General features: G+C 44.2%; 1 long non-coding RNA gene across 9 annotated transcripts; it reads right to left on the reverse strand.

The window, feature by feature from the left end:
- Window positions 1-7,144: 7,144 nt before the first annotated feature.
- On the reverse strand, window positions 7,145-14,233 carry LOC109742255 (uncharacterized). Of its 9 annotated transcripts, XR_006667388.2 has the most exons (8): window positions 13,492-14,222; window positions 12,532-12,619; window positions 10,250-11,375; window positions 10,054-10,181; window positions 9,040-9,531; window positions 8,896-8,942; window positions 8,627-8,807; window positions 7,145-8,235 (listed from the first exon to the last, which is right to left on the reverse strand). It is a non-coding gene; the product is annotated as an uncharacterized lncRNA (long non-coding RNA). The 9 variants fall into 9 exon arrangements; XR_005764478.3 differs by having other exon boundaries at window positions 10,094-10,181; window positions 10,280-12,619; window positions 13,492-14,233; XR_002227815.4 differs by having other exon boundaries at window positions 10,280-12,619; window positions 13,492-14,233.
- Window positions 14,234-16,433: the final 2,200 nt, after the last annotated feature.

Genomic DNA, 16,433 nt, shown 5'->3' on the forward strand with positions numbered 1-16,433 from the left:
ATGTGATGGAATAGTTTTTGTAGTTTACAAAAGTACTCACTTAATGTTCCAGTGCATTGCAATGGGGCTGGCCAAAGTATTCTAGTTGTGTTCAACACCAGTTATGTCAAATATGTAGTACCAAGGTTGCAAATTCCTTTGGCAACCTTTGTTAACCTAACCAAGTGGCAGCATTGATATTTCAAAAAAGTAGTAGCATTGAGGACAATGAAGATCATACCCTCCCATCAATTTATGTTCGTGCTAAAAAGGCATTATTTTGTCAGATATAATTAGTATTCTGGAGCCTGTATAATAAAATGGGGCGCGCACTACCTTCAAGGTTAGAATCTCATGAAGATGTGATTTTAATGGTGTCAACGCTCCTACGGCCAAACACAATTAAGATATCCGTATTTAGGAAATGAACTATTTGTAGGAACAAAAATGTATCATAAAAATATAACTAAAAAAAGACAGGGATACCTTAGAAGATACCACTAAAAGGCAGATCAGGAGAATCATCACTTATCGATGCCACATTTGTCATTATCTCACTGCCCGATTAGATAATTTGGGAAAAGGAAATGATAACTCAACCTCTCTCTTCTGAATTTGGAAGAAACGATAGGAATGTGGAAGCTCGGTGTCGTCACCTGACTTGATTCCAGCGAGCTTGTCCATGGTGGTGATTGCCTACAATACCACAGACGTGACTCGCCCCACGCTAGCTACTGCTTCGGCACTGCCTCACTTTTCACAGGGGTTCCTTGGCAAGGCTTGATGCATGTGTACTACATTCAAAGTTTCAGACTGCATGTAAACAAAAGATACAGAGGTGAGCCCTCAAAATTCAGACTGATTTATCCTACAACGTCGGACGTTTCCAATCAGTCAATGGAGCAGTTCGTGTCATTCATATATTCCATTCCATCTTAGACTGTAAAGAATAACAGCGCTGATGGATGTAGGGGGTAACTTGCCTCCAACCTTGCCGTAGCTGACATGCTTGCTATTGCTAGCCTGGGACCATGGTACGGGAGCAATATAGCAACTGGGCTTCTGACGGGGACTGTATACAACCTGAAGCTCGAGGGCGGGGCGGAGGATCCATCCAGAAGCGTGGCAGGCTATGTGAGTTCACCTAAGGATTGGGTCCAATTCACCTGGCAGCTATATACTCCTACGTGTAATCGTCAAATCTGTCATTGTTCAGATATAATAGATATGCAGCTATACATGTTCTCCTGGCATCTATACATGTAGTGGTCAAATAAATAATAGTTACACGACGGGTAAATAATATTTTGGGCTTCTCAACATTACCGAGGATGGAAGATCATTTTTGCTTAATTTTCGGAGTAGCAGTGGAGGAACTTCTTCTGTTGCATATCTGCTATATGTGAACAATGGTAGATAATCTCCCTATCCTATAAGATGATCTCCCTGTATATACTGTATCCCCTGCAAATAATATCCCTGTACAGTCCTATGAGGAACAAATCCGGCAGAATATAATTGAAAGCAGTTTTATGCAGGCGGGCTCTCTGATCAATACTAAGATCATACATCTCTAGCTAACAGATTACTACATGCATATGGATCAACCCATCCGACTACATGGATCTCTTACATATTACTACATGGATCAACAAAGATTAATTCATGGATCAAACCAACCAGATTACTACATGGATCAACCCATCCGACTACACGGATCTCTTATATATTACTACATGGATCAACAAAGATTAATTCATGGATCAAACCAACCAGATTACTACATGGATCAACCCATCTTTAGTAGGCAAAGATTAAGTACCTGGATCAAGTAAAAATAATACAGTACCTTGACGTCGTCAGACCATAGCATCATGCCAGACCGGTAGCCGTGGTGTCTTACATGATGTTGTTCAGTGGGGCGATGACCGATGAGGCCGACGCGTCCGTGCAAGGAGTGTTGTTCATCAAGGCTAACAAGTCTGCGATGACACGTGCATCGTTGGCTGCCCGAAAAGTATTGGGGCGGAAGCAGCGGCCAAGCCGATCTGGCGGCATCGAGTTGCTGCGCTAGCAACGGCCGTGAGGGACCATGAGGCTGCGGGAGGGTAGGTCGGCGTGATCTATGTGTGCTGCCAGCGGAGAGCGAGGCGGATGGGGATGCCAACGCGGCATGGTGCCTACCCATTGATGGAGCCTCCTCGTCGCACGATCTGCCATGGCTGCCGGTCATGCTTGTGGACCACATCACCACACGTTGCAGGCAGTAGAGATACCGGTGTGGTCGTTGACTGGAAGCCGCCCGTGTGCCATGGTCACCACCGCCGGAGGCGACCACGGAATAGAGGGAGATGGATTGGCGGTGTGCAGTGCGGTGCGTTGGCGCCGGCGACCGGGGTGAGGGAGGAGCGAGAGGGGTTGCACCGTGTTGGTCGGTTAAGGGAGGCGTGAGCATCCGGGGTAGGGAGAGCGATGTGCGCCGAGAGCGAGGGCATGATTGTTGGACTTGGTCTCTTGGTTTCTAGGTACGCTCGTGGGCCAGATCAACGTGAGATACGCGGGGTAAAAAAACCGACGAAAAAATCGGTGGAAGAGGGACGAAAACAACAACACAACGGGGGATATATAGATAGATTATTAGTACCACTTTGGATATAGAAAATAAATATAGACGTGTTTGAAGAAAAAACTGAAAGCGTAAATTCAAGAGAAGAAGCGTATTGTGACGGTGAACCCACGGAGTCAATCCGTGCTTTATTATTACTAGCAAAAGGGCCCATGCGTTGCAACGGGAGAAAAAACTATCTCACGATGTTTGATATTGATCATTTGTTCATACTAAGACCTAATACTTCCTCATGTCTAAAACGTCTTACAAAATTGAACATAGGGAGTATTAGATTGTCTTTCTGTCTGAAAAAAGTCTCTTTGCTAATTCTGTAGTTGTGCACACACCCTGAGTTTGATTAGGAGAAAACAAAATGAACCTACAGTACATACTCTATCTCCCCAAAATCCACAGGCTCCAGGAGTCACGGATAAGTATGTTTCCCAACACCACAACACAATAAGGAATTAACTGGAAGTAGACCAAGAAAAACTGAACTAAGCACAGCCATGCTGCCACAAAAATTAAAATCTTGGTATGGTGTCATGATGCTTTTATATCAGTGTATATATATTACATTTAATATACAAAGAAAATGAAAATCCGACAAACCCACTTCTGGAGGCCTAGCACCAATGAACATCACCATTATATTTTTTCTTCTTCGGTAGTGGGACAGAATTATCATTGAGATGTGATGTACCTGCTAAAGGAACTGGAACCAACTAATCAATCTGCAAACTACCATTTGTCAGACTGCTAGAGAAATGATCTACTTTTCAAGATACAATGCAGAAGTGTAGACTGTTAGGACTTCTCCTACAGTTTTTGTTAGAAAAAAAAGTATGTTGGGACATAGCAAGTTGAAATCATCCAACATACAAACAGTCAGTTAGGATCAAAGGCGTACTACTTTTTTATGAGGTTCATAAACTTCTATCTAGAATCCCACTCCAAAGAATTATGTAGAGCCAAAGGGGGTCCGAACAAAGAATCTCATGTGCAAATAAATTTTGACAAACCTATACCCATACTAATAATCTTTCCAGAGAGTACTAACAAAGAATTAGGAAATTGTCCCGTTGAATGATGAAAAGTAAAAATGGAAGATGATAGGTTGTTCATATGCACCTGATCTTTCCACCAAAACCAAACATCATCCATCTTCGGCAGCTTCAAGTTCTGTTGTAATACTGATTCCTCTGCACCAATAATCTCATCTCTACCACGCAATTGACAGGTTTTATCTCCCCGAAAACATCGTTTGAATAAATTGACTTTAGTTAGTATGTTTATTTTTTCAAAACCAGCCATGAAAAACTTTAATTTTCAGGGGAAGCTTCACTTTCCAAAGAAATTTATCTAGAAATTAATATTTCTCAAGTTCATTCTCTTGTACAGATAGCTAACAGAAAAAATCCCATCAGAAGTATAATTGAATCTTTATCGATGCAGAAATTGACACCTTCACAAGTAGCTTGGAGGCTGTTTCATAATTTTAAAATATCGCACCAATGTGTTCCATGTACTTTGTGCTGACTCCCAGCAATTTGTAAGAATCTCAACAATAGATACCCTTTGCTAAAAGAAAATGTTGTGCACCCTAGGGATAAGACTGAGTAAAAGGTTCACAATCCGCAAATCTTTCGATCACCTACCTGTTTCTAGTTCTGGGATTAGTTAACTCAGTTACCAACGAAGTAATTTCAGGCTTTCTACTTTACACAATACCAATCAAATTCATCAGAGAGTATCTTTGTACCTACTCTACCACAAAGAAGCTAGGTAATTTAGCAAAAAAAGGCAACTGTCTAAAAACACAATAGTGCTAGTTTCATTGGAATCTGATTCCTTTCCACCATTGTTGGAGTCTACAATGCATCGGCAGAACTGAAGGGGTTGACAAGTTCAGTGGCAGTGCCCATTAGGTAGCTAGCAGGTTGTACTTCATTTAAAAAAGGGGATGACACCGAATAGTTCTGTTAGGAAAGAAAGAGGGAGGAATACCATCTCAGAGTAGTTGGAGCCGCGCCACTCCATGGGTACGGCAGCAGCGGTGCAATTGGTGGACGTCCAAGAGTCCTCCTTGGCACCATCGCCATCCCGGACTCTGCTTCCATACCCATGAGCCAATGGCGGCTGCTCAGCCTCGAGGGCTGCGAGCCATAATCACCAAATAACAATTAAAAATGAATTATTTCTATGCAAGTCTACATATATATTTTAGTGGCTTTTGCTGAGTTCATAGCTCCAATATATCTATAGGGAAGCTTACAAAAATAATAATCATATCGTACTAACTTCACAAAATTGGTTCAAAAGATCGTATGGTGAGAACAGCTTATAGGATTTATTTTACATGGTTGATGACTTGGAGCACGCAACAAGAACTCCATACATTTTGTTCAAGTAGTAATTCAACAAATGTTTTGTGTGCATTCCTTTTATCATGAAACCATAACTGGACATGTAGTAAAAGTCCCCTAGAAATCAAATTTCTAAACTGCACATCATGTAACTTTGATGAGTATGTAACAGTAAAAAATTCTTATTTTGTGGAAGGGACATGATTTATTTTACTACCTAAGGTCAGCCCGCTATATCAGCACAATAGGGCAAGAAACCAAAATCATAACAGAGAGATAGAAGGGATTGTGAAATTCCAAAACACAATCAGTCTATCGTGAACATAAAATTAGTAAACAAATAAGTAATGAATTAGAGTGGAAGAGTACGAATCCACCTGCAGAACGTGTACTCGTCGAGTGTTATGCTGCCTGGCCTGACACCACACCATCCTCTATGGAAGAGTCAACGCCATTGAGCTAATTTAGGAGGAGCAGTGGGGTTGAGGGGCAGAAGTTCAGCAGCATGGTGCGAGACGGGAGCTGCGCTATAGAACCAGTCAACCAGGTAGAGGAGACTGACCTTGGGCTGGTGGTGCGGGTGTAGCAGCATCCATAGCGACAGGAGGGTTCCGCGTCGTCGCACGCCCAGCCGTCCATGGCGCCGTCGTCCGCTCGCACCCGCAAAGGATTTCGCAACGCCGTGTCGTATCCCTCCGTCACCCGCGCCCGTCGGTCGTCGCCCGGCTCCGGCGAGCTCCTGCCTAGGTCGTCGCACCCCCCTTCCTTTGTCGCTTGTCGCTTCTTCTCTCCTCACCTCCTTGTCTCGTTTCTGCCCGAGAAGCCGCGCTCCGGCCTTCCTCGCCGTCACCGGCGACACCCCGCGCCACCCACCTCCGGATCCGCCTCCCCAGCCCCTGACGCGCAAGGATCCGGCCCCTCCAAGCTCCAGCCGCCGCGGCCCTGGGCACTTCCTCGTCCCTTACCTCTGGCCGCCGCCTCCTCTCCTGTTTTTATATGTAGGCGTGGTAGGTTGATCTCGATGGACGTCAACTCGGTCCCGTCTCGTGTCCTTGATCAACTCCTTTTTCCTGTTCGTGGAGATCTTTTAGGTACCAAAACGCTTCTTCCTGATTAATAACAGGAACAACGGAACAGTCGTGCGTGGCGGGCCATATGATCACATGAATAGTACCACCAAACTAAGAAAGATCTAAAATCATTACATTTAATAAAAACTGAAAGCGCAAATTCACAGAAAGAAAACGTATTGTGACGGTGAGTCAATCTGTGCTTTATTATTACTAGCAGAAGAGCCCGTGCGTTGCAACGGGTATAAAGTAAATTTCAAAGTTCACGTGATATTGAGGAGTTTATCTGTCGTGGTGAAATACTGAGCTATATCTCTCACTCTGTTAAATTCTTCATTGTCTTAATGTGAATTCATTTTTTATATTTGCCCACTTCAAAGATAAGATGGTCGTTTAGAAAATAAAGAGTTTACAATGATTGGTGCTCTTTTGTTCACACTGTCGTCAACAATAGGAGCAAACCGACTGCATCAACGCAACCATGCTTTCCCTGACACCAACATCACAGCCTCAAGGAGGACCAGTATTGGAGCATGCAAAGCCGGGGGAGAGATGGTACGACAGAGGGGAGTAGCCACATGAAGGTGGGGTATGGAAGGACTAAGGACATGGACATCCTAGGCATGATCACATGCTTCTCTCTCCCTCTCTCTCCATAGCCGACGTGCGGAGCGAACAGGACGTGGCCCCTCCTTCACCCAGTTCAAGCAAGATGCACCGTCGTTGTACTCTTTCAACTCTCCATCCCTCCCTCCCTCCTCTGTATCTCACACCAACGGCACTGGTAACATATAGAGTGGAAAAATATATTGACGGTCAGCTAGTCCACAAGAGAGCCCCAAATATCGTTTCCTTCAAAAAAATATTTTTTTTAATATTACCTATTAAACCATGGTCGTACAAACAAAATAGCAGCCAGGTAATTCTACTCGGTCCATCCAAAAGAATTTGGAATTGTACTCGGTGTTAGCACGTAGAGGGACATCTAGCGGCTTCTCATCGGTGCGGCCACAACATCTAGTACATATGCCCGTGCGTTGCAACAGGAGAAATAACCTGGTGTTCATTGAAATTTAAACAAATATGCACTCTAAAATCTAATCAACTGCATCGTTCAAGACTTCAAGTAAAAATACATTTGGATTCAAGATGTTGCAGTTTATCAAGTATTTGATAGAAGATAAAATCAATCATCGCATGTATATATAAAGCGTGGGTCGAACAACTGGTTATTAAAAATATAGGTTGAAAAGGTGGAATATGTACTTTTTTGGCGTTCTTAACAACCGTATGCAATTAGTGGAGAGAAGGTCTGTGAAAATGCACTGGTGGCTGCCCCTGAGGCAGTTCAGGTCAAACTAAAGTGTGATGGAAGGTCATCTGCAACATCTAGGCTGTCGCCCGGTGACGAGGAGGCCAGATCTTTGTCAACTCCAACCGCCATACATCAGGAGCCCCTCCAACAACCATTGTACCCTATCTCCACCACCCATTTTTATTGCTTGAGATCCATGCACATGACTGGAAATAGAGATTGTTCATGTCCTTCAGTCTTCCTATTAGTACTGCTTATAAATTGCTTATCACAGACCATTGCATCTCAAAGTGGGGTACATGTCCTTCTTGCTGCACGTGAAGCAAAAGTTCTGCAGCTTCCAGGTTGGACCTACAGTAGTTATCAGAAACAGTTCTATACATGCCAAAGGACGGTACAGAACCAAAGGTCAATAGCATCTCCGAAATCTTCTTGGCATAACTTTTCTTCCCATGGCACCAAAGGTCACTCGTGCATATCACAGGACATCTTGCTTGGTTTTAACTTTCCCACTGCATCTCAGCAAGAAAATCAAGCGACTGGTCAAATTCCTTCAATATATATATCATGTATACAACAGAGCGTTGTATCTAGCTTCACATGGAAATCTTCCATCCTTTAACATTATATTTATCATATTAGCAGACATTTCCACGTATGCCTGTCTTCATAATTCCCCGATTAGGACACCAAAATTGATGTATGTCTAAGCTCAGGTTGTTCGGACATTATTTTGCTTCAGAATATATCTTTCCAAACGAAAGAAGAGCTGAGCTGATTTTAGTCAACTGAATGACTAAAACAAATGAAATACCAGGTAATGCAGAGGACAAGATCTCTAAGCGCTAGGCTTCAGATGGAGGAAAAACTGGAAGCCTCTGGCTGACTGCTGCAATGCTGCTCATAGTGGTCGAATCTTAAGTTAAGAACTGATAAAATAGGTGTTATATACTGATTAAGAACAGAGAAAATAATTGTTAATTTGGCTCACTACTCAGATCGGTTTCAGACATAACATCATTGTTTCTGAAGACTTTAAGTAAAGTAAGGACAGAAGATCTGCAAAATACCTATATTCAGACATCAAAGCTAATATCTAGGTTCAGACAACAAATCTGAGCCACATTGCAAAATCCTACAAAGATCTAAGACTACAATCACGCCTACAAAAATAAACTAAGTAGTTATCACCGATAATTACTTGCCCTCCTAATTATATTCTATTGGAATTCGCGGGAAATTAATTAATTTAGTAGCCAATAGAATGCATGTACGGGACCACTCTTACCATACAAATCCAGCAATTGCTTTCACGAACAGAGAGATGTGGATGGGGAATTCCATGGGTGTAAGTTGGACCAGATGAGTGGATAAAGTTCTTGCTGCAGATTGCTAGACATTAGCCGCTTTTTTGATAGACCGGAACTTCACATTTACCAGAGAAAACATGAATATGTTGATCTCCCATCCTGAAGCGCACAAGGAGCAGGTTACCACATGTTCAGAGGATTATTTCATATCACCATTAAACGAAAATCACGTGCGCCTACTACAAACCTTATATCTTCATGTTTGTAAATCGAACTGCAAACTTGAAACAAAATCTGCAAAGTTTGTAGGGTATTAAAATTTGCCATGTTGCAATTCAGTGCTTACTTTGAAATTTTTGAAGTAAATAAAAATTCAGAGTTGACAACATACCTTCCAGAAGAATAGTACCATTGAGGCAAAACAAACCCACAAGAAAACATGCCAATAATTTGCATAATAGGCAGTTCAACAACAGGAGATGTGATGAATTGTTTAGCATACACCTCCTTGTTCTTGGTAGTGCCGGCGTTGCGCAGCTGGTCGATGAGCTCAGTTGGGATGTTGTGTTCGGTGACATGCATGATAGATGAAATCTAGACATGTACTATTAGAATAGAACTTAAAAGAAACTTAAAGTCTTTGGGTTCATGCTGGAGTTCGCAGTGCTTGCAGTGCCGATGAACCACTGCTTGTCACTAAAGAAGACAATGGCAGGGGTCTCCCATATGGATTACTCACTGAGAACCATGTCGACGACAAGTTACCGTGCCATGATCACAATGCAGCTCTTGTTGCCTAAACTGAACCGAACCACACTCATCTTTGACTTGCCCTTGCAGCTCCCGGCTACTTCTAGTCACAGGATCAGATCGGAACCTACACCTGCAAAGAGTGAGATCTACCAGTCAAATACTCCACCTTCATAAATCTCGGCATGTAAACCTCACAGAAATCGACTACATATACCAAACCCTGAGAATACATCAAATTTAAATGAAAACAATACCCCGATCTGAACCCTCAAAAGCACAACCTTACGCCCCTAAATCTGCAGCACAATTTCTGAAAATCACGAACTCGTGTGCTAATAAAGGAAGCCCAGTTTTATTTTCGAACAAACTGACAGAATGCCAAAAAGGAGACTTGCTATCAACTAAATTTATCATCACAAGCTTTATTCCATTTAGGATTAGGATATATACTAAGTAATGTGAAATTAAAAAACAAAAAATCGCATCCCCAATTTTCCTGTAGAGATCAGTAGCGGCAAAGAACTCGACACAAGCAACAAACAGTAGCAGGTAAGCAATAGAGCGTTGTGACTTGTCCTTATCATTTTCCCTATCTCCTAAATTCCCAATCATCTTGTCCCTACACCCAGCACCAGCCACTCCACGTCTCAACCTCTTGTCTTCCCCACGATGGGGTGTCGACCAGTGCACACCTTCGTTCCCACATTGCAGGTCCCTATCGCCCCGCTGCTCTTCCTCCTTGGCCACGGCCTCCTCCCTTCCCATCCTAGTCCACTACACCTACACCTTGACCAAGCATACATGTATCAGTTCGAGCAGAGGTAATTTGGAGGCAAGCTAGTTATTACCGTATCTTGAAATTAAGGCCGGATGAGGACCATGGCAGCAGTTGTTCCACATCCGATGTTCCCGCGCGCCCTCTCCTCCAGCGACGCCCGCAAGGAGGGGCGGCCTACCTCCTCTCCACACGCCGGGGTGAGCGGGTGCCCTCCACGAGGAACTCCGGGTTGAAGAGGATCTCCAAGAGAGATGTGACCGCAGGGGTGGGAGGAGCTGACGAATTCTCGATTCGATTCAGCCGGCGAGGACCTCGTCCTTAGGGCTATCTCTCCTCTCCCCGTCCGACCTCCCCGCCCCCATGGCCTGGACCACCACCACCCCCTGATCCTCTTCCTGCTGCACTGCTCTAATCCAGACGGAATCCAGATCGCCGTCAATCGCTTGAAGCTGGAGGCTTGCTAGGCAATGCGTACGCCTCCTCTTCTACAACCTACAGGGTGGTCCGCGGAGGCCGGAGGCGGAGGAGAGGCCGAGATGGCCGGAAGCGGAGGGGAGAGCCGGAGCCCGAGGGTGGCGGAGGGGGAGGATGAGAGAGCCGGCTGGAGGGGAGGGACTGAGGGAGACTGGGAATTCTCACAAATTCAGGTGTTAATTTGTAAAAATAGGACGTTTTCTTAGATCCACTTAAACACGGACTGCGGGTTCAATTACCAGAAAGTATAAGGATTTTTCCGTAAAAAGGGCGCGACGGTGATCCCGCCACACTCAACCCGTGCTTCATTATTATTAATTAAAAAAATAGCAAAAAGGCCCGTGTGTTGCAACGGGTACAAAATAATAAATGATTAGAAACCTAAACAATAATTATCACTGAAACAAAACCTTGCAAGTAGAAAAACAATATTCAACAAAACTTTGCAAGTAGAAAAACAATATTCGGCAAAACCTTGCAAGTAGAAAAACAATATTCAAAGTACTCAACATATTTAAAATGATATCCATTCTCAAATAGAAAATATATTCTGTATTAAATTTATAATTTACCGCACGCATCTTCAGGCTCTTTTCTCCTCTGTACTCCCTATTATTGGTTCTCTAGTACGGCAAAGCATCTGTTCTTGGTTCTCCAGTACAACGAAGCTCCTGCCGCTGATGATGTGTTGCTCCTAAGCTCATCGAGATGGTTTGCCGACCCTTCTCGCCGATGAAGGTGCATGTCGTACGTACATGAAGGAAAAACATAGTCATTAGCGGGTATAAGGGGAATTGTTGAGATCAACCAAATAGTCTACAAACAAATGCACAACTCGATCATAACTGGGTTTAGGCGAAATGGTTGCTAGTATATGCATGTCAATTGCGATAAATCAACCTGATGAAAACAAAACATTCTCAACTACGGAGAATCCGTAAATACGATGGGCATGTATCCATGTTGTCTCAAAGTGCAGAAAGTTTGTTCTCCTTATTCTTATGTGCCATTTTTCCATCATTAATCTTCCTTTGTTGTGCAAAGATGCTTCATTAAACATTTTTATACCAATGAACTCAAGTAATCTTGATAACACTTGCTGCAATACCTACAGTTATGAAATCATACTTGAGGTCAGAGGATTATATCTTCCTGTGATTTGTTGCAAGATGAAGACATAAGTAAAAAAATACGGAGTACATGGTATTGAAGGATATCATCTTTACATCTATGTGCTTGGACTAAAATTAGCCTTCTAGAATTATGTTAGCCTCTATACTATGCTAGTATGCCTCCAAGCGAAATCCATACATGGCTAGTCGCCACAAGATACTTGTATAAGCAAGAGTTCGATCATCACTATTCAGAATAACATGCTCAGTTGTATTGCGTGCAGAAATTTTTCTAACATGTGTAGTTGTCAATCGCTATGACACATTAATGATCTCTTGGAAAAAGATGCAGGCATGTCACACATCAGGTCACTGCAATGTGCCCAGGCTTCTTGGCTTTTCTCCTTTTCCTCACAAGCTCTAGATAATCACTTCAGTAAACCAATTAAGGAGTTAACCTCTAGATAGTTAAACATAACTTTGTGATCTTCAACTCACTGGTTACTTTGTAAGGTGATAACATAATATACATATGACTATCAGATCAATACTTTGCTACAACAACATAATTGACACAGCAATCCTCATTGCTGCATTCTTCCTCACACACCACTTCCATGAGAAAGACATGCCACGGTTCTGTTTGGTAGATACCACCGTACTGGTTTATTTTTTCGGAATCCACTAAATAGAACACAAATTGAACAAACAATAATATTTCACATTTAATCCGTCCTTAAGTAAGGCAGGAGTACTTTTGATTTACCTCTAAACCAGAAGGCAACAGGCAATCAAGGATGTCCGCCTTCTTCAGCCACCATACGATCCCATGTTTTCAATCTCTCCAAAATATTCTAAGAACGAACATTGAAAGAAGAGTTCCTTCAGCAAAAAGGAGAACATGGTGATACAAAGAGTATGGTTGGGAAATTGCACCGGTGAGGAGCACCAAGGCACGAACCTAACCCGTGCGTTGCAACAGGAGAAAGGAATAATTGATTGATCCTTTTTTCATACATTAATTCGAAAACCGGAGATAGCACTGAGATGGTTGGTGATGGAGATGGTGGTCATTTATCTAATTATCGGATTCCAAAACACTCAAACAAGGTGGGGCTCTAGCCCAACGTTCATGATTCAGAAAAAAAAAACACCATGATCCATTTTTTGCAATCTAATTAAAAAGTTAAACGTCCCACTTTTAGATTGTTTGTATACAAACGTAGTGCACGTACTTGTAAAATTGATCGATGCAAGTTAGCTACAAATCCTCCTCCAAATATCTTTATTGTAAGTATGTAACAGATAACACATCATTCCTAGAGCCTTTGCAACGGATCTAAGTTCAACCAAAGAATCATTGAAGGAACATCCTACGCTGACAGCCGGACACTATGCCAGCCGCGTTTCAGATGCCTGTATTTCTTTGCTTATGAAATATATGTTTATGTATACATTTGGAACATACATCTAATCTATCACCGAATTATTTAGATTGATTATGATTATTCTACTGTCTCCATGCCATTAGTAGTTTAGTACTTGTCCCAGGCATTATTTATTGGAACATATGACATGCATGTGAAACATAAACTTGAAGCAAGAAAGGAGACGGGCTGGAGATTAAGGTGAGGAATATCTGCTATATTGTTCTACAACTTGAAATTGCTGCTAATCCCCAATGAAGGGTGAGCCAAAAAAATGTAAAGAAGATGAGAAATATCACCTGCTAGTCGCCAACTCCTTTCTCTCGATGTGCCTTGGCTGGCAGACATGGCATGCGAAATTTCCACAATGAGTAGGAACCATGTTGAACAGGCTCAACTGCAGCCTTGTATTTGCTCTATGACCTGGAGCGTCCCATCGACCATGTTTGATTGTGGCAGAACACTCGGCCCTTGCTTCGCTTATTCGCTCCTCCTTGGCATCCATTGATTTGCCGCGTGCTCGGGCGAGACGGCAGGCGCTGGGCTGCGGCTAGGTCAACGGATCCAGCGCCGATTTGTTCTTGACCTGTAGTTGATTAGTTGGGACAGGAGAGCACCCCCGATCCAAGCCTGCAACAGCACGCCTCGGGAGAGCCAAGGCTCGATCCAGAGGAACCAGGCCGCAACGAGGCCCGCCGCCTCACCGCGCGCCACCTCAGGCAGACGGCGGCAAGACGGTACGCTTCTTTGGTGGGGAGCCGATGCAGGATCTCGGAGACGATGCCGTCGTCCAGGTGCGGCACGGCTTGCATGGCGGCGGTGCTGGAGATCGAGCCCGAAGTGATGGCGTCCGCCATATGCACGTGGAGTCGGAATCAACTTGTAACTGGGTCGGGCGTTAAGTGCGTCTGCGTGTATATGTAGTATACGCAGATAAAATAGTACCACCTCGGATGTAGAAAATAATATAGGCGAAAAAACTGAAAGCGTAAATTCACGGGAAGAAGCGCATTGTGACGGTGAACTCGACAAAGTCACCGTGCTTTATTATTAGGGAAAGACTAGTACATATGCCCGTGCGTTGCAACGGGCAAAAAATTGAGAAAATCTTCTTCACGAAAGAAATTTAAGGAAAATGAACAAATTTGATGGATATTTAAACAAATCGGAAAGTATTCGTTCATATTTGAATATTTTTTATTAAACCCGGATGCTTTTCGTATAGAACGGCACAAACTAATTATATTTGGATATATTTGAACTAAACGGTACTCTAAACCTAGTCCAAATGACCGCCAACACACGTTCTTCCATTTTCGGCTAGCCATGAGCATTGGAACTGAAGCTCCGGCTATGTCTTCGTAGTCTCCGCCTCCACAACTTGCAAGCGGCTAATCGGCCGACGATTTTGAGCCCGCCAAGCTTGGCTTCAGAGGGAGCGAAATGGGCGGTGGTCTTCCTGGGGCCCGAGCACCGGCGAGCTCCCATGCTCTAGTCTTCTTCGCTGCCGGCAGCGCCTGTGGACGCGCCGGCTTCATGGTCGTGGCAGCGAGGCGCGGGCGTGGCGGAGTTGGGAATGTCGTCCTCGTCCTCGCTCTTGCCATAGACTTCGTTGGCCACCTCATGGATCTCCTTGAAGGCCGCATCTATCTCCGTCTGACACTGGCGGTACCGCCGACGATTGCGGTGGATTTCACAAGCGGTGCGATATGAGTCGACCAGCACCTCCTACTCCACCTGGTCCACGTTTGGCGCGATATAGCTGTGCCAGCGGTGAGTTGCTCCATTGCGTGTTGGTGCTTGTCGAGAAGGCGGAGGTTGTACTCCTGGTCGGCTTGCGCCTGTCAGAACAAGGCCTCCCACTCGGCCAACACCATTTCGGTGTATTGAGCACGTGCCTAACACATGGTGATGCTGACATGGACCGGCGAGGAGGGTGTCAGCGACTCATCATCAATTGCGTCTTCCTTTGGGACGTCCGCAGCTCCGACCTCCGTATGCTTGCCGGCAACAATAGTGGCATCTCCGTCTTCTGCTCGGACAAGACGTTGTGCCAAATGGATTTGGAACTCGAGGAGGCCATGAAGAATGTGGTGTGGCGAGGAGGAGGATGGATGCAGCTATAGCCGGGGATGGAGTTTAAATAGTCAATGAATGGCAGGAGAAGCGCCGAGGTGGTTAGTGGCGGAGTAGGTTCCTCGGCAACCGCGCATGTTTAACTTGGGGAGGCTGAATGACGGCCTGTCATTTGAACGCGGAAGAGTCACGTGCATTGGGAAACGATACGGGCGACGCTCACGACCGGCGCCGCTTCAATGCTAGAATGCCAGTGAGAGGTCGCGTCGCTATGAGCCGGCATGAATATGGCACCGGTGCTCTGGAGCGGCGCTGGCCATTTCAGGTGGGATGGGGTATGGGCAAGGGAAGGGGTTTTTGGGTGGGCCATTGTTAGATAGAATCGAGCATGACAGCAGTCCGGACACTCGCAAAACTCTCCAGGTTGTTTTCATATTGTTGGAAAAAGTAAGTTCAGACCGGTTGGCGGACCAATACAGTCAAAACACGTCCGGACCTTACGGCCTGGACGGTTGCGGACGTTGTTAAAAATGCCCTTACATACTGTTTGAGACTTTAGTAATTCATTTAAAGTATTTTATAAAATACTCCCTTCGTTCCCAAATTTAAGTTTTTTTAGAGATTACAACAAATGACTACATACGAAGCAAAATGAGTGAATCTACACATTAAAATATGTCTACATACATCTGTATGTTATAGTCCATTTGAGATGTTTAGAAACATCTTTATGATAAGATTTGAATTCAAATGATTTTTTTTATGTAGTTTTTTTAATTTGGAAGATATTTTGCTTTTCTGCGCTATTAATCTTGTTCCAAAGGTTGGTAATCACGTGTTGGGGCCGAGCGGTGGCACGTACACGCATCAATCATGCCATCGGCCATCACATATTCACATGTCTCGAAGCCCGTCGCAGCTTATCCTTCCACCGCTAGCTAGCTTATATCTCTCTCCACCGAGATACTCTACATCTATCTGGAATCCCATCTCTCGTGCGTCCTCATGTCGGGTCAGAATTTTCTGAAATTCATGATCATGATTTGTTCATTTGTTCCCTTCCCTCCGGCCCCTGGCTCGCTCCACCTCCTCCCGTGTTGGGGACACAACATCCCGTATAGCATCGGTGCTCCTCATCCCTTTTCTTAAAGACTCTCGAGGCGGC

Source organism: Aegilops tauschii, chromosome 7 (assembly GCF_002575655.3).
Source record: "Aegilops tauschii subsp. strangulata cultivar AL8/78 chromosome 7, Aet v6.0, whole genome shotgun sequence".
NCBI classification, from domain to species: Eukaryota; Viridiplantae; Streptophyta; class Magnoliopsida; order Poales; family Poaceae; genus Aegilops; species Aegilops tauschii.